The sequence below is a fragment of the Amblyomma maculatum genome, chromosome 5 (genome assembly GCF_055883805.1).
Source record: "Amblyomma maculatum isolate TAMU_Amacu chromosome 5, ASM5588380v1, whole genome shotgun sequence".
Lineage (NCBI taxonomy): Eukaryota > Metazoa > Arthropoda > Arachnida > Ixodida > Ixodidae > Amblyomma > Amblyomma maculatum.
This window is the reverse complement of record NC_139348.1, coordinates 14,737,273-14,757,234: the sequence shown is the minus strand read 5'-3', so window position 1 is coordinate 14,757,234 and position 19,962 is coordinate 14,737,273.

Here is a 19,962-nt window from a genome sequence, read left to right as displayed (position 1 = left end):
TAGGGTCACGACAAAGCAAATCATGCTCACACAAAAAGATTCATGTGAACACGCTCATTAGAGCCCTTGCACAAACAGCACATATCAATACCATGCCCACAGGCGCACAATAGTGCGCGCAAGCGCGGACCATGCACGGTCACAACGACCTTTATTGCGTTTTCGATTCTTTCTTTCAATCATGCATATAAGTATAGCGTTTCATGGCGAATGAAGTTAGTTGAGAGTCAGCGCTGGTCCTGTGTCATCCTTTCATTTGTCCACGTGTTTCTCACGCTGTTCCATGCGATGGATCGTTACTAACTCGCCGAGATCCCTCTACGTCAACTACTACCAATATTACAGCTACTGCTACTACACGGACGGCTTTTCAACCGAACCAGATGTATAAACTATCGCTTAATAGTTGGTCAATTCATCGCAAATCGTTGCCTAATTAAAACCAGGTTCATATTTGTGACGGGTGGTAATGCACATACAGCTTACAGCAGTTCGCTGACAGGTCTGCGTGAGATAACACCGTCATTAATTCAAAGAAGGCAATTAAGCAATTAGAAAGCACATGCCGGTGAGCGGTCAATGTACGAGAATCGGGCTCAGTAACAGCAGCCGCTGATGGGACCTATTACTATGTTCGCGTGTGAAAAAAACCCTGAAGCTAGAATTTCCATTTTGAATTAAATGGAAATTGTGTTTGTCATCATGGTACAAATGGAGGCGTGAGCCCGTGGTAAAAGGGACCGTTTGACAGCTTGACAAAGCAACTGGTCACCCCCCTTTTGCCGCACTACAGTAGTCGAGCATATAAAAAAATGCGTCATCTCAACGCAAGGTAAAGAAACAGATGAGAGAATAAAGCTCTTCTCAGTTTACGGTCATGAACGTACGAACAAGTACACAATAAAAAGAAGTGGAAAGAAGTCCACACTTACGGCGAGTAAAAAGCAGGTTAATTCAGTCAAAAACAAAGGCGTTAAATTAAATGCAAAAAGTGCTCTAAATAAGTTCTGGCATGCACCATTGTGAAGAAAAATATGGTTTTGTGCTAGGTTGTTAAGAAGTCGGAGTTGTCTATTTGCAAATGTCTGTTCACCACAAAATTTTGTAAGCTTTTATGCTCTCCTTCCCATTTTCTTCCTTCTTCAAACGCATAAGAGCTACTTTCTTGCCACGATCGCGATACTGCCTAGTGTGGATGGTTGGCCCTTAGAAACTTTTAGACAGTTCATAGTTGTATCAAGGTACAAGATAAGACGAGACACAATTCCTGCACATATAGAGCTATCTCTATAGCCTCGTCATATTTGCTGGAAGTATTTGCCGCGTTCGGTCAAGCCTCAGCTTAACTATCAGTCCGGTCATTCGAAGTTGGTTAGGGATAGCCTTGCGATGTATTCGCAGAGCTTTAAGTAGTTCTTCTCTGTATCAGGTTGCAAGAAGCGTGGCTAATTAGCTTACTACGCTGCAGGATGCGGGCTATCGCATCATGGTGATCACTAGGTTATGCGAAACGATGATCACTAAGAGTAAGGGCGAAAGGAACCACGTGTCTAAGAAACTAAATTCTCAAAATGTTAAAAACGTTGCTGCAATTCTCGACGAGCGTGCATTGTAGCACAGAATGCGAAAAGTGGGAAAGAAGTACAACATTGAAGTTCTTTTTCATTCTGAGGACTACAGCGCAGTAGCCACTACGTATTGTTTTTTCATGAAGGCGACAAATGGGTAATCTCTGTCCAGCAGTGAAGCGAAGGCGGCAGCCGGATGCGACAAATAGAGAGCGCATCAGCTGCCCTGTAAGGCATAGTAGTAGGATGGCAGATTGTGCAAAAGGCATTGTCTACCGGACACCGCTTTCCTGTGGCGGCTACTATGTGGGTTAGATTGGACTTTCCATAAGCATCCGGCTTATGCAATACAACAATTCGCAATATGTAGTGACACGGGATCGAATCTTCCTATTCACTGTCGGCAAAGAAATCAAACGTTGAACCCACTGTTTACTAAAACGTCAGTCATTTTTACACATAGCGACCAGACTGCAAAGGAGATGGTGGAGGCTTTCCATATTGCCAAGAGGGGTCTCTTGCATCAGGTAACCTTCATTACCCCTTAAAGCCGTGAATTTGGGATTTTGAAGAGTACCGTGGCGTAACCGTAGGCAGTAGTCTACGTTGATGACTAACGTTTTATTCTTTTTTTCTTGGGAAAAAGAGTTTATTTGTATGCAAGTGCACATTAAAATAAGTTGAAAGTAAGCGCGCGCGTCGTTGTTTGCTCATTTCATCCTGCTTTTTTCACTGTTGCATTATTTTGTCTATAGACTGCCTGCAGACAAACCTCTATATTTTGTCTACGAATGAAAGGCAATGAAAGTTATAGATTTTAGTCTATTAATGCTATATGATTGTCTTTTCTAAACGAAAAGAAAAAGATAATTAACCTGTAGCAAATCTATAATCAAATGCAATTGTTTGAAAGAATGCAATGCCGTCTATAATCAAATAAAGTAAATAAATAAAGGGGCGCGACAGCGAATACAATATTTTTGGTCGATGATTTACTCTTCGATTTTAACAGCACATTTTCCTTAGCTTTTCCAATTCCCTTTGGAAACAGCCCATTACTTTCCGAGCCCCCAATGGGCTCACGTCAACCTTGCGAGACCCGAGCAAATCAGCCATTATGTTGAGCTACAGAGATCTCCACGGATACCTCGAAACGCAGGACATGCATTCTAATCCATCTTGGGTACCCCTCTTAATGGGCGCCTGTTAACGGTTCATATACTCCGCAAAGCCTTCGAAAGAAAACGGGACTGCCCCGAGAAAGCTATGTTTCTTTCGCTGCCTTTGGTTTTATGACCACATCATGAAAGGCACGCTTTATGATGTCTTGCATTTTTACCCGAAAGCCATAGAAAGTTACTCGTCCTAAGCATTCAACTTTGTTAGGATATTAGAGTCGGGAAAGCTGTCTGAACGTATGTACAGTACACTGGCGCAAATATCAGAAGGGCACCCTGCCTGACAATAAAGGTTAAACCTGATATGTTTAGACAGAAACAGTGGAATTAAGGATTGTAGCCGTAGGGCTTTCTCTGTTGCACGTTTAAGGCAACTACAAACGTCAGAATCTGCTCAATTTACAGTAAGTACAGGTGCTGCCCTCTTGTTAGCGTTCATATTTCTATTTGTTTGCCTGCGTTTTATCCAACGTATTCAATCGGACGATTCTAGCATAGCCACCTAAACAAAAACCCTGTAGGCTCATTCCAGACATCAGCTAGGAGCGCTTCATCTTAATTGTTTAGCGAAAACCTTTTAAGGCTCACGAGAAAGGAAACCTTATGCCGGTAGTCGTCCGAAAGATGTCTCCACGAAAATTGGTCCCAGTCACGCAATTGCTTGGGGCGCGGGCGGGGGTGGGGTGGGGGGGAGGCGACGGCTGTGGAAATTAATGAGGTTGTGAGGTGTGTAGTATCTTGGAAGTAGTTACTGAGGACGTCACCAGTACATAAAATTAAAATGATAAAACTCAAATAGCACATAAACATGAGGAAATAAAATTATGCTGGTTAAGACGTTCGGCTACAATCCCAAGTGCCCGAGTTCAAACACGATCGAACTGAATCCGCTCCACTCCGATGTTGTTAGTCTGGAAGTACTACACATGGACTAGCAATATCACCACCAGAACGACTGACGCAACTCAAGGTCATTAGCCGGCAGCCGGTGAACTGCGAAGTTGCAGCCTTCAGGTAGAGCTGACGCTCTAAAAATGGCGCGTCTAGTGTCGCAACACCAGCACCGCTGAGCCTTTCGCTTTTCTGCGCAGTAGGTTCTGCAGCGCTCTCGTAGGTTTTCACGTCTTTATCTCAGATATCATAGGTTATATGAGATAAAGGGACAGTGTAAATATCCTCAGGAGCGATGGGAATCAGAAGGATATTGTGGAAGAAGGCCAGGTCGAGACGGCAAGGTCGAGACGGCAAGGCAAGGGATGCCGTGTCTGGCGTTTTACTCCGATGACAAAGACCAGGCGCGTGCCGGAGCCGGCGCCGCGGGACGATGATGATGGTATGTACAAATGAAAGGAAGATGATGGCATGTACAAATTAAAGAACGTCCACAGAAGGCTCACACAATCTGCCCGGGGGGTCGGAAGCGGCCAGCCTGGCCGCTCCTAACTAACCGATACATCGTGGCGCACAAATGGTTTCAAGCGAGACACATGAACAATTTCAGTTCCACGGTGGCGTCGATCAGCTGGGGGATTAACAGGCGTCACTTTGTAGTTCACTGGGGAAGTTTGGCTTATGACCTCATAGGGACCTACGTAGCGGTGGTGGAATTTGTCACTAAGGCCAGGGGTGCGCAATGGTGTATAAAGCAGTACTTCGTCACCAGGACGAAAAGAGACCACTCGATGTGTAGAATCATAGTGAGTCTTGCGATCCTCCTGGCACGCTGCTGTGTTGAGGCGAGCAAGATGACGGCATCTGGCCACACGAGATAAAAATATGGGCAGGTACTGATGTGGAGTAGTCGGGCGTAGAGAAGAAGGAAGCGTCGATAATTGTAGTGGGAGGACGGCCATAAACAAGGAAAAATGGAGAGTAACCGGTAGTTCGCTGTACTGCTGTATTATAGGCGGATGTGACGAATGGTAGAACAGTATCCCAATTTCGATGATCTGGTGTGATGTACATGGATATCATGTCCGACAAGGTGCGATGAAATCATTCAGTGAGACCGTTAGTCTGGGGATGGTAGCTTGAGGTTGTCCTATGAAGGGTGGATGACGCGTGAAGAACTTCGGCAACGAATTTCGATAAAAAGGCTGTACCGCGATCACTTAGGAGCACCCGAGGAGCGCCATGACGCAATAAAATTGATCGCAAAAAGAAATTTGCTACTTCTTCAGCGGAACCAGTCGGTACAGGTGCTGTCTCAGCGTAGCGTGTGAGGTGGCCGACAGCCGTTATAATCCAATGATTACCCCCATCGGAGAGAGGTAGGGGACCATATAAGTCGATGCCGACTACGTTGAATGGCGTGGCGGAACAAGGAAGAGGTTGTAGAATGCCAGCGGGCGAAGAAGTCAGCCGTTTGCGACGTCGGCACAGAGGGCAGGATGCGACGTATTTGGCAACGGTGGAAGGTAAGCCAGGCCAAAAGAATCGTTTTCTCACGCGGTCGTAGGTTTTGTCAAAACCAAGGTGACCTGCAGTAGCGTCATCGTGGAGAGCCGCCAGTATACGTGGGCGAAGCACACGCGGAACGACTGGGATCCAGCGAGTTCCATCAGGGCAATACACATAGCGGAGTAGGATGCCATCTTCGAGCTTGAAATTGCGAAGCTGTCGGCGAAGCCTAGCATTGGGAGGGTCCGAAGCGCCGATAAGGCGGTCGATGATAGGACGGCAGTAGGCATCGGCTAATTGCTGTGAGCGGAGAGCGTGCTTGTTTTCAGAGTCGTCAAAACAAACGGTTGTGATATACGTCGGGCAAAGAGACGGTCGGCTCTGGTCAGAGGTGGAAATGCATTGGGAAGAAAAACAGCAAGTTGATTCCGAAAGGGGACAGAGAGAGAGAGCGTCGGCGTCTTGGTGTTGGCGACCAGATTTATAAGTGACGTCGAAATGGTATTCTTGCAGGCGTAGAATCCAGCGGCCAAGTCGGCCTGTCAAATGTTTGAGTGAAGACAACCAGCAAAGAGCATGGTGGTCGGTCACAACTGTGAAGTGCCGACCTATAGGTAAGGGTGAAATTTTTGGACAGCCTAGACGACGGCAAGGCACTCCTGCTCGGTATTGGTGTAGTTTTTCTCAGCTGGAGTCAAGGTCCGACTGGCAAAGGCAATCACTTTCTCACGCGATGTTGCATCACGCTGCTGAAGTAGCGCCAAAACCGTAACTACTGGCATCGGTGTGCAGGATAGTTGGAGCGCTGTCACTGAAGTGGCCAAGAACAGGATCTGATGTGGGCGTGTTTTAGGTCATTAAAAGCAGTTTCGCACTGTTCAGTCCACGCGAAAGGGCTGCGTGCTTTGAGTAGCTCATGAAGTGGTGCAGCAATAGTTGCAAAATGCTTAATAAAACGCTGGAAATAAGACGCGAGGCCGAGGAAACTGCGCAAATCTGTAGTCCGTTGTGGACGAGCAAAGTTCAAGACCGCGATGATTATTTCAGGATCTGGGCGACTGCCGCCGTGGCTGACCAGATGTCCCAATATTCTTATTTCCTTCTGTGAAAAGTGGCACTTCTTGGTATTGAGCTGAAGGCCTGCCGAAGCGAGACAGGTGAGGACTTCATTCAGGCGCGTGAGATGGTCATTAAAGGTTGCCGAAAAGATAACAATGTCGTCCAAGTAACACAAACAGGTTCTCCATTTTAGGCCACGAAGCACAGTATCGATCATTCTTTTAAATGTGGCTGGTGCGTTACAAAGTCCGAAAGGCATAACATTAAATTCGTAATGGCCATCGGGTGTTGCGAAAGCGGTTTTTTCTTTGTCGCCCTCATGCATTGGTATTTGCCAATAACCTGAGCGGAGATCCAAGGTCGAGAAATATTCGGAGCCTTGGAGAGAGTCAAGGGCGTCATCAATTCGCGGCATCGGATATGCATCTTTGCGGGTAATTTTGTTGAGTGCGCGGTAATCAACACAAAAGCGTACCGAGCCGTCCTTTTTTTTAACTAGCACTACTGGGGAGGACTATGGGCTTGTTGAGGGACGAATTTTATTGGGATGGAGCATGTCATTTACTTTTTTTCAATTACTTTTCGTTCAGAGAGGGAAACCCGATAAGGCCGCCGTCGTACGATAGAATTGCCTTCAGTAATGATGTGATGGTGCGCAACACTAGTCTGTCCCAGTGGTGTGGAAGTGGCATCAAAAATGGCTTGGTGGTGTCGAAGCAATGTCAGCAGTTCTTGGCGTTGGTTCGGCGTGAGTTTAGGATTAATAGTCTTTGCGAGAACAGAAAGAGAGACGTCTGACGAAACACGTTGCTGAGGCGGAGGGGCGGTGAGCACCATCAGGGAAAAAGGTTGAACATCCACCATGCAATGCAGAGAAGTTCCTTTTGGGAGCACGAGGGATTCACGTGAAGTGTTAGTGGCCACTACTGTCGCTGAGCCGTTGTGGAACCGGACAAGATTTGACGGTAAGGCGATGCCGCGTGCAAGATGACTATATGATGGTGCTATGAGTACGTCCTTGCCAGTTATGTGGTCAGAAACAACAGTAAGCAGTTTTTCGCACTGAGGAGGCAAAACAGTATCAGCGACGGCAACGAGGGGATGATGGCGTTCAGAAAAGTCAGATGAAAAATCGCTGTCTGTCATATGAATAACACGGTCACCATAAGAAATTAACGCTGAAGCGGTTGACAAAAAGTCCCATCCAAAAATCATCAGATGCGCACAAGGTGAGAGCACAGCAAACTGCACATGATGGCGGATGCCATCGATAACAACTCGTACGGTGCACTTCGCTGAAGGGCGCAAAGGGACGTCATTGGCTCCACGGAGTTCAGGCCCATCATATGGGGTTATCACTTTTCGCAAACGGTAGCACAAATCAGCGTGAATGACAGAAATTGCAGCCCCTGTATCAATCAAAGCTTCGACCGGTAAACCTTCAGCGATAACAGCAATCACGTTATGCGGGCTATCAGGAGGACTTGTAGTAAGTGCACAGAGTGCAGTTTGACCTCCTGAAACTGCAACATTTAGTTTTCCGGATGGCGTACAGGGAGAGCGGTTGCGGGGTGGAGAGGGAAACTGAGCGGCGGTATGGGGAAAGGGACCGGCGTCGAGATACATGGGCGCCACATGGTTCAGACGAGGATACCGGTGGTGGAAGGCGTCGTAACCGCGCCGCTCGTTCTGAATGCGTCGACGACAGAAGCGGGATATATGCCCTCGGATTCCACAGTAGTAGCACACTGGGCGAGAGGGGCGCCAAGGTGCGTAATAGGGTGGCATAGGCTGAGCCGTCGTCACGGCGTTGATGTGGTTGTAGGGCGGTGCCAGTTGGGGCGGCGGAACAAAAGAAGGGGGTGATGCTGCGACGTGTGCGTAAGTCGATGCTGGGCGGGGTGCAAGAGGGTCGGACGCCATAGGTCGGAAGATTGTTGCGAGCTCATCTTTAATGATGTTGCGGAGACCGGCGTCATTAGAAGGTACCGAAGAATGATAGCACCCGTGTCGACAGACAGGCTTGAGGGCCTGGAGCTCCTCCCGGATGATGGCTCGAATCAGTGCCCGCATATCCAGGTCAGCACAGGTCGGGCCAGTAGCAATGCTGGGCTGCAATCATGAGGACTGCAGCTGGTCGATACGTTGGCAGGTCGCAATAATGGCGTCAACAGTAGAAGGATTCTGGGCAATCAGGGTGTTATATGCCACTGAATTAATTCCTTTCAAGACGTGGTGTACGCGTTCAGGTTCCGGCATGGTGGGACTAATACGCCTGCAAAGTGCAAGTATGGCCTCTATGTAAGACGCGTACGACTCGTCGGGACCTTGGAGGCGAGAGGCGAGCTTATTCTTCGTGACCTCAGTCCGAACTGCTGGGTCCGCAAAATATTGGCGGAACTGCTGCTTGAACGTGGTCCAGTTAGTGGTGTGGGGTTCGCGGTTAATAAATCAGGTTCTGGCGACCTCAATGAGGTAGAAAGAAACATTCAGAAATTTTAGAGCATCGTCCCACCGGTTGTAGTTACTGCAGCGTTCATAGGTGTCCAGCCAGTCATCGACGTCTTCATCGCGACGACCAGCGAACAGCGGCGGGTCGCGTTGTCGTGTGGGCACAGTCGGAGGGGGTGGTGCAGCCGAGGTAGAGGGTGCTGCCGATTCGTGGGTACTCTCGGTAGACATAACGATGGTGGCAGGCGGTAAACAGCGACCGGAACGTAGTTCCAGCGAGAGGCAGGGCACAAAACAGCAAGGGGATCAAGTCTCACCTCCACCACGTGTGGAAGAAGGCCAGGTCGAGACGGCAAGGCAAGGGATGCCGTGTCTGGCGTTGTACTCCGATGACAAAGCCCAGGCGCGTGCCGGAGCCGGCGCCGCGGGACGATGATAATGGTATGTACAAATGAAAGAACGTCCACAGAAGGCTCACAATGTTTAGAGAATCACGAGGAAACTAATTAACCGTTGCATTTGGCCCATACTCATGAGGCTGAAAAACGGAGGCTAACAAAAATAGTGCTACTTAAGCTGAGGACAACGTAGAGAGCTATGGAACTTAAAATTGTATATGCATTATTAAGCGATAGGAAACGTACAGAGTGGCTCAGAGAAATAACTCGAGTTAAGGACATTCTGGTAGAAATCGAGAAGAAATGGGCATAGGCAAGGCAGTGCGGCGAGAGGATAACCGATGGTCCCCCATGGTAACAAAAAGGGTTCTTCCTAAGTTGACAAGGAGAGAGCTATAAATGGAAAATGCGACATGTAAAATTAAGTCATAGAAAGCATGCAGAGTGGATCAAAGAAATAACTCGAGTTAATGACATTTCTGGTGCAAATCATAAAAATGTATTGAGCATGGGCACGGCAGGCAGTTTGATGGGAGGATTGCTGATGGTTGCTAAGTTAACAAAAAGGGCTCTAATTTAGTTGAGGAAAACGCAGAATTCTATGGAGTGGAAAATGGGAGATGTAATGTTAAGATATAGGAAGCGTGCACAGTGGATCAGAGAAATAACTCGAGTTAGGAACATTCTGGTAGAAATCAAGAAGAAATAGGCATGGGCAAAACATGTAGCGAGACGAGAGGATAACCGAGGGTCACTAAGGGTAACCAAAAGTGCTCTACTTAAGTTGACAACGCAGGGAGTTATGGATTGGAAACTTTTAGATGTAAGGTTAGGAGATAGGGCCAGCCAAAAACTTCAGTTAATGATGTTCTGGTGGAAATCAAGAAATGGGCATAGCCGGCAGAAAGTTAGGTGGGCAGACGAGGTTCGCAGGGATCAAAATGGATGCAACCATTTCAGGAGAGAGAGGCACTCGCCCTGCAGTGGCTATAGCCCGGTTGTTGATAAGGATGATTTAACTATCATTTTCTTTGGAATTTCCCGAAAATGTGCCCTGCACAAGAAAGTCCGAGAGCATGCAGAATCTGCAGTGGGAAAAAACTTCTAGGGGGCACTTTGGATCACTAAAATGCGATGAAGCGAAAGCCTATATTGCGCGGTGGTCCGAATCCCTCCCCTACAGCACCTCTTTCTCTGTTTCTTTCACTCCCATTTTCCTCTTTTTCCTTACGGCTCGGTCAATGTGCCGTCTTTAGAAATGCCCCGCCGGGGTGGTGCAGGGGTAAGACTCCCGACTACTGCGCCGGAGTACCCGGGTTAGGACGGCGGAAATATCCACCCCCAGATAGGTCCCTCACGCCCACAGAGGCAGTCACCTGGCGCCGCCTGCAAGCGAAGAATCACGTCTAGATGGAGATACCTCACGCAAACTTCAAATCCGGAGGACAAATTCTGCAAATTCTGTAACGATATACGAAATCTAAAGCATCCTCTCTGGTGCAGTCACTCCCGGGGCTACAATTTACTAAAGGACGAATAAGCATGGGAGCCTGCGCTTCATAGCGATGACACGGCGACACAGGCCAACATTGACTGTCTGGCAACCGAAGCGGCAAACCGCTTCGTCTGCTAACCCATGCCCTTTAGGGTGACATCGAACTCCCTGGACGCTTGCGAGCGGTACCAGAACTCTGGTGTCACCTCTTCCGGACAATAAAAGTACTCACAATCACCACCGTCAAGAATTGCCACCGAATCTTTATCTGTTGTAAGCCGTGATTGCATCCGCCACCGCATAGGTAGTGGACGACGGCTGTTGCTGCGCGGGCTGCGCGCGTCTTTCTCTTTCTCTTCTCTTCCTTTTTAGAGCGCAGCTCTTTGGCGCTCGTTCCTGGGTTTCGCGTCGGCGTCGGCCTCGTAACCAGCGCCTCCCCACCTTCATCCATCCAGTTCGAGCCGGCGCTTGGCAACTGAAGCCTCGCAGGAAGCGCGGAGCAGCCGGAGAACACAAGGAAAGGAAGGGGGTTTGAGGGGGGGGGGGAGGGGTCGCCGGAGGAAGCGCTAGCAGCGACTGTCTGATGCCGCTGCCGCCGCTAGCGAGTCAAGACAACGTGACCGCGTAGATAATAATAATAATTGGTTCACAGGAAGGGAAAGGCGCAGTATCTGTCACACGAGTTTGTGGACACCTGAACCGCGCCGTAAGGGAAGGGAGGAAGGTGGGAGTTAAAGTGTAAAGAGAGAAAGAGGAGCCGTAGTGGAGGGCTGCGGAGTAATTTCGACCACTTGGGGATCTTTAACGTGCGCTGACATCGCACAGCACACGGACGCCTCTTCGTATCCCGTTCCTCTCGCTCGTAACGCGTCCCACGGCTGTGGCAACCTCGCGAGGCACTTGTATAGATCTCGTCTTTGAGAATCAAGCATTGGTGTACCAAGTCGAACATGTGTGTAAAGGGTAAAGTGTAAAGAGAGAAAGAGGAGCCGTAGTGGAGGGCTACGGAGTAATTTCGACCACTTGGGGATCATTAACGTGCGCTGACATCGCACACACACGGACGCCTCTTCGTTTCGCCTCCATCGAAACGCAGCCGCCGAGGTCGGGTTCGAACCCGGGTATTCCGGACAGTAGTCGGGCGTCTTACCACTGTACCACCCCGGCGGGGCATGACCGCGTAGAAAAACTGATTTATTTTTTATAGGAAGGGAAAGGCGCAATAACTGTCTCACTTGTTTTCTGTGGACACCGCAACCAAGCCGTAAGGGAAGGGAGGAAGGCGAGAGTGAAAGTGGAAAGAGAGAAAGAGGAGTCGTATCGTATATATCTATTTCTCCGACCACAAAGCTTCCTTCATGACTGTCAAGAACTGTTAGTGGAGTCTTTGTTAAAGGAATACGTGTGGAAAACAAAAAAAAAATTCTGTGATAGCGCATACATGTGTTGCTCGATTTCTTTGCCTCAATATATCGAAAAGGTGAAGCAGCTTATTTGCTGCGCTCAAATTTCGCATTAGGAAGTAACGTAATCGTCGGTAATTTTTCTCTATTTTTTCGTCTGTCCGCACTAGGCAGCGAATGTGGCTTGGTTACAGAGCCAGTAGCAGGCTCGTGCATTTTCTTTTCCTTCTTCTTACAGACACAACAACAATACTACGCTTTCCTTTCCTGTAAACCGATTTGAAACGCCGCTGGTGCCGCTGGCGAGTATCTATCACTGGACCAAGACCGACTGAAATACAGACCTGCACAAAAAACAGGGTCCTATGGGACCTCGTGCGCCAACTTTCGTTACCTTTCTCGTCGTTGAGGGCGCTCGGTTGACCTGTTCGTCTGTCATTTTCATCATCATCAAATCACAAATTATTATAAACAAACTGTACCCAAATTAAAAAAAAAAAAGATCTTTGCCCAGGTTATACTTCTAAAATTTTGCCTTTTTGTATTTTAGCGGACAGTGTTTATTTTTGCGATGTTTTTCTCTCGCTAGAAGACATACCGCGATTCCGCTTTGTGCGACGGCACTGCAGTTACTCACTGCACATGCGCAGAACAGGTGCTTGTGTATTACAGCGAGGACAGATAAATAAACTATAACGACGAAGAAAAATGACAGACCTAATAGACCCTTCTTATTAACAGGTTTACAGTAGCGCCAGGTTAACCGTAGTGTTCGTTTTCTAGCGGCGAAGGCTATGAACTAGAAGGTGCGCGCTGGAGCAGTGCTATCTGTGCAGGTCTGTATTTCAGTCGGTCTTGGTTTGGACGGTACACCATCGCTCGTCGCGTGCCGTTCCTTGGCGCGCGGGGGTGGGATATGGCGATTGAAGCAGGCGGACACGCGTCACTTCGGCTCCGCAAATTCTGACCGATTTCACCGCACCAACGCTTTTTCGCCACCGGATTTCATTCGGAACTGAAAGACATCAAGTGCTGGATCCCCTGGATGCCATATTTCAAGCGGTAGGACCATTTTTTTCGGATCTTTACCGGACTTGAAAGTTCCAAAGCGGGTGCCAGCTCGCTAACCCTGACGCGACGCCCAGCACGACATCGGGAGAGCATGGGACGCTAGGCTTATTGACGACGGCGACGCCTAGCACCGACGCTTCTTCAAAGAGAGACCATATGGCAGGGCCAAGCCAAGCCCCAAGTGCGTCGCCACAAAAACCAAATGCCCTCCTTGACGAATTCCAAGGCATGGATGAAGACGACTTTGGAGACGCCGAGTCAGGAAGCGAAGACGGAATCCCGTCAAATTCCTCATCGGAGCGCGTCGGGTACAACAACGATGCCAGTTGGGAGCTTGTTCAATCCAAGCGCCAGAAAAAAAAAACTTCAGAGACAAGGACAACGGAAAGGCACGGGAGCCGGCCCGGATGCCCAACCTCATGATCGAAAATCACTGGGTAATGCGACCGGCTGCAACAAGACCGGACATGTGGTGCAGAGGAGGCCTAGGCGAAGACTGCCGCCACTCCCCAAAAATGACATCAAAATAATTTTTCGACCCAAGAAAGGACTCATGGTGAAATCACTCACCACACACCAAGATCGCGCGCCGTTATCATGGCGTGCGGCCAACAATGCAAGGAGGAGGACATACTTGTAAAGCTTCGTACAGGATCAAATATCATTATCGTTAGCACCCCACATGAAGAAACGGCTCACCTGGTGCGGCGCATTACCCGTCTTAAGTTCACCGGAAAGTCGTACGAGATCAACGCTTACGTGGCAGCTCCGGAGGACGTCTTTCGAGGCGTAATACACGGTGTTGACCCAGGTACGTTTCCCGAAGAGCTGAAAGCACACCTACGAGTCAGAACTCAAGGAGTAATCATTCTCCAGGCAAGGATGCTTGGAAACTCCAAGACCACAGTGATCACGTTCGACGGCCCGATCTTGCCGAAATTCGTAATATACTACGGAGGTGAACTACCGTGCTACCAGTACCGCCCCACGAGGCAAGTGTGCTACGTCTGTTTCCAGCAAGGACACCGCTCCGACGTGTGCCCCACACCGGACATTATTCTGTGCGGACTGTGCGGAGATAAAAATCCGACGAAAGACCATGTGTGCGAGCTCAAGTGTCTAATATGCGGTGAGGCACATCGCACCGGATCCAAAGAGTGCCCCGAAAGACTGAAAAAAGCAAGACCAAAGCCCAGCGGGGAAAGAGGGCGCAGTGGCCAACGCGGGCGACCACGCAAGCGATGGTTCAGCTCAGAAGGAGAGACCTCGAGGAGCCGATCAAGGTCCAATTCCTTCCCACCTCTGTCGCCGGCCGGTTCACAGGAGGGGAACAAACAAGAAAAGCAGAAAAAGAAGCTTTCCCAGAAAGGCGGCAGCAAGGTAAGCTGGGCATCTACCATTGATCCGCACTCGGTAGAGAATAGTAACACAAACAATACAAACAACAAAAATATTCCTGTCAAAGAAGCTAAAGACGCGAGCAGCGATGAACTCAGACGCTAGCTTGAACTCGCTCGACTCAAACAAAATGAGCTCGAACGCAAGGTCTAGGAACTAACAAAAACACTAAAGGCACAACAGCGGGAGCTTGAAATCACTAGAGCCTTTTCAAAACAGCCACAAGCATCCAACAATGGAGAACTTGAAACACGAATACAACAGATGATGCAGCAGATGATGCAGGATATGATGCGGCAAATCCAATCTCAAATGCAACAGATGCAAGCACAATTTCAGGGGCAGATCTCAGAAATCAAAAGTGCTTTTCGAAAACATTAGGGAAAGAGCGTACAACCGTCCAGCGTTAACGGCGTTCGCTGACGAACAAGGCAACAGCACGAACACGTAAACATGACCAAGACGCGTCAGCAAGACCAAGAAAACTTAGAAATTTGGCAATGGAACTGCAGAGGGTACCGCAAAAAACAGGCCTTACTAAAACAATTCATAAACACACAGCTTACACCCCCCGATGTGATTGCGCTTCAAGAGACTGGAACCAGGCCCTCTTTACAGGGGTACGATGTTTACGAGAGCAAAAACGGAGGTAAAGCAGCCGTTCTAGTCATCAAAGCCATCACCGCAATCGGGCACGATACCATCGCCGACACGGACATCGAGCACGCGCTTGTCGAAATCATTCCGAAAAAGCGAAAGGGAAGGTGCACATTCGTACTGAACGTGTACAGCCCGCCAAGACAAAGAAAAGTCAAATTCTTCGAACTCTTCCACGGAGCGCACAAGCTGGCCAAAGAAAATGCACTCATTATCGTGGGAGATTTCAACGCCATGGACACGAGTTGGGGATGCCGGAAACAAGATATCAAGGGAAGAACATTAGCGGACGTAGCCGAATATTTTGGCTGTAAGCTAATCACAGATCCCGCGACCCCCACGAGAATCGGTAATAGTGTGAGCACGGACACTTGCCCGGATGCGTATTTGGGTTTGCTCGGTACGGTGGCTCCGCAAGGGACAAAACGACAGAAGAGACGAAGAAAGCGGGCTGTTCCGACTAGCATCTACCGCCTCCAGGAGCCGAGCAGCCTAGCGATTAGCGGCGCATGCGTTTTCAATGGGCGTCATGTTGGACGCGGCACTAGCTTGAGGAGCCTATAATTGTATTACTACTAATACTACTACTACTAAATAATAATAATAATAGTAATACACAGTAATATTTCTCTTCTAAATATTATTATTAATATTATTATTATTAGTAGTAGTAGTAGTATAGAGGAAGACTCGTTTCACGAAGTTGGCACTGAATTTTCTGTAGGTAACGGCCGAATTAACTGGCTAAATATCTTCACAGTTTTAATTAATAATAATAATAATAATAATAATAATAATAATAATAATAATTGGTTCACAGGAAGGGAAAGGCGGCGTAGCTGTCACACTTGTGTCTGCGGACACCTGAACTACTCCGTAGCCCTCCGCTACGGCTCCTCTTTCTCTTTTCCTCCCTTGTGTGTGTAGACACCTTCATCCCTTGGTGTCCACAGACACAAGTGTGACAGATACTGCGCCTTTCCCTTCCTGTGAACCAACTATTATTATTATTAATAACTAAAACTGTGAAGATAATATTTAGCCAGTTAATTCGGCGGTTACCTACAGACAATTCAGTGCCAACTTAGTGAAACGAGTCTTCCTCTATACTACTACTACTACTACTACTGCTACTACTACTAATAATAATAATAATAGCAGTATTAGTAGTAATAGTATTATAAGCTGTCTCAAGATAGTGCCGCGTCCAACATGAAGCCCATTGAAAAAGCATGCGCCGCTAATCGCTAGGCTGCTGGGCTCCTGGGGGCGGTAGATGCTAGTCGGAACAGCCCGCTTTCTTCGTCTCTTCTGTCGTTTTGTCCCTTGCGGAGCCACCGTACCGAGCAAACCAAATACGCTGCCCGGACCTCACGTTCGTAAGGAAGAGCAAGGAGTCACAGTGGGAAAACATGATGGAAAACCTAGGTAGCGATCACTTTATCCTCCGGACGCGAATAGCATCGGAAAGGATAAGATGCCGGATCGGACAAGCAAAACTCACGGACTGGAACGCGTTCCGCGGGGCTTGCAAAAAATCTGGAGGCGGCATTCAATCACTAGAAGACTGGAGCGGCATGTCGACAGAAACGCGAGACAAATGCACAAAAAGTGTAAGACGAACAACAACGCCCGAAGTAAACAGGCACCTTCTGTGCCTATGGGAAGCCAGACGCAGTCTCACCAAAAGATGGCGGAAGCAAAAACACAACAGGAAACTAAAACTAAAGATAGCAGAAGTTACGGCAAAAGCTGAAGAATACGCAGCGCAACTCGCGAGACAAAATTGGGAACAATTCAGCGACTCGCTTAAGGGAACCTTAGGTACGGCCAGAACCTGGAATCTCCAAGAGCACTAATCGATCCGACCAAAACAAAATCAGAAAACAATAAAAGCATCCACAGATTCATCCACTCCTTCGAGGGTTCGGACACCGACCTTTTAGAGAAGGCACGAAAAAAATGTTTCGGTGATCGCAACCTCTCACGATACCAAGGAACCTATCGCGGAGCCGAAAACGAGAGACTCGACCGCCCAATAACTGTGGAAGAAGTTTATGCGGCCATAAGGAATACGACCAGAAACACGGCAGCAGGAGCCGACAGAATCGACAATGCCCTGATTCGAAACCTGAGTGACGACCTCATACAAGAGCTCGTAAGCTTTCTAAACAAACATTGGGAGGCGGAGACGGTTCCCGAAGACTGGAAACACGCCGAAGTAATTATGATACCTAAACCTGGCAAACAGCTCCAAATTGAAAATCTCAGGCCCATCTCGCTCACGTCGTGCCTCGGCAAGCTTTACGAGGGGATGGTGATGCTCAAACTGCAAAATTTCATGGAAGATAATGAACATGTACCCCATACCATGTTCGGCTTCAGAGCAAAACTCTCGACGCAGGACGTGCTGCTTCAAATACAAGAAGATGTGCTCCGCAACGTACCCCGAACAGGTGAAAATGTCATAATGGCCCTTGACATCAAGGGAGCATTTGATAACGTCAGTCACGAAGCGATCCTTAGAGGCCTAGACGACCTGGACTGCGGACGCAGAATCCACGGGTACGTCAAAGCCTTCCTGTCAGATAGAACTGCCACCATCGGCATGGGAGACCTTCGATCGAACAAAATTCACGCGCCAAACAAAGGAACACCACAAGGATCAGTCATCTCACCTATCCTCTTCAATATAGCTATGATAGGTCTAGCACGAAAACTAGAGAAGATCGAAGGCATCAGGCACGCCATATATGCAGACGACATAACAGTCTGGACGAACACCGGTTCCCTCGGGGAGAAGGAAGAAAAACTACAGGAAGCGGCCTCCTGTGTACAGAAATATCTCGGAGAAAGAGGACTCGCATGCTCTACCGAGAAATCGGAACTGCTTCGAGTGTGGAGAGGCAAACAAAACCGGACCGTCCCAACCAGTGAGAACCTGAAACTCAACATCTACCTGGAAGGAATGCCCATCCCTGAAAAGACAACAATAAGAATATTAGGTATATGGGTTCAATCGAACCAACGCAGTAGTCACACTTTTACCAAGCTCAAAACAACAACGCTACAAGTGACACGCATGATCACCCGCATCACCAACAGGCGGCATGGCATGCGCGAAGAGGACACACTAAAACTAGTTAGAAACCTGGTAGTGAGCCGAATTATGTACAGCATGCCCTACCAGTGCCTCAACAAGAGTGAAATACAACAAGCGGATGCCCTGCTACGCAAAGCGTATAAGACGGCGCTCCGATTACCGCGCAACACGTCTACAGAAAAGCTCATGGCGCTTGGATTGCAAAACACATTCGAAGAACTACGCGAGGCGCAGCTTGAGTCGCAAAAACTCAGGCTGCTGCAGACAACGACTGGAAGAGCGCTCTTACAGAGACTCGAATACTGTGAGCAGATGCGAGAAATAGCGAGGACGATAACGATCTCCGACGAACTTCGCAAGTCCCTCAAGGTAGCTCGAATCCCAAGAAACATGGACCCTAACCTCCACCAAGGTAGAAGAGAAGCAAGGGCCGATTTTATTCAAAAAACATACACTCCTCAAGACACGACTGTGTATGCAGACGCGTCCTCGAGAGGAGGACACAACAAAATTTCAATGGCCACGGTGGTCAGTTCGTCTCTACGCGAAGTGACCAGCGCCTCTATTAGCAGAGGCCGAGGAAGTAGTCATTTCTCTAGCGGTGGCGGAGGGCTATAGAGCTGGGCGGTCGCTAACGATACTCAGGGACTCTCAAACAGCCTGTCGAAATTTCATGAATGGTAGGATTGGTCGTCACGCGCTCCGTATACTCCTCAGAGAGAACGACAGAATTAACAACCACAAAGAAAACAAGACATGACACAAAATTATATGGGTACTGGGGCACATGGGGGCGGCAGGGAACCTAGAGGCTGACAGGATAGCTCGAGCATACACTACTTTCCGAGCGTCCGACGAGTCCGCGGAACTTTTGCCAGTGTCACGAAATCGGCGCACATTTTCATCAAGCCGGCACGGCGCGAGGCCCGCGCGGCGTCGCGTGGAAAGCGTGTAGAGAAAAGCCCCCTTCCCCGCGCGGGAGAGCGGGTAGCTTTGTACGCGTTGTCGTCACCCTTTTTCCCATTGCCCGGGGAGGACGGTGGTTCATCGGACTGGAATCCGCCAGAAAATTCCAGAATCTTCCACGGGACCTAGCCAATGACGACGCGCGGCTCGACGGGAGGAAGAGGGAGCGCTATAACCAGCGAAGCTAAGTGTGTGTGCGCTCTAGTTTTAGGACGTGCTAACAGACAGATGCGGCGCGCCCTATTTAAAGAGACCGCGCCGCTTGTGAGTCAGTCAGTCAGTTCGTCAGTGTTTTGCGACGTGCTCGCCTGTGCTTCGGATGGACTCCCGAGGATCACCCGCTGCTGGCAAGCCCACGGACCTGCAAGGGAGCGGCGCTCGTCTCGTATGGCGGCCACATCGTGACTCTTGAGGCGTCGGACTGCAACAGTGCCCGGTGAACAATTTGGTGTTTGTTTATGTAACTCTCTCGTGTTTGATTTGTTGTAAAGCCTGTGTTATTGAATCATTCTGCAGTTGGATGCTTAGCGTTTGTATTCCGTGAACCTCTCGTCTGTTGTATTTCAAGTGATCTTGTGTATTCCTTTGTAGCGTCTCTTGCTGTGCATAAATTGTGTTTTGTTTGTTACTTCTGACTCCGATCCTTACTCTGGTTTGAACCGGCGACCGCTGGGCACCAAGCGACCACCCCCTTCTGTCACTACAAGGTAGTTGAATTCCGGCTGAGCTTGCCACGCAAGTCGAGGGCATCTCCTTTGCGACCGGAACAGCTACCCCCACTCACTCTAAGGGTGTCTGGGAGTGTGCGCACCATT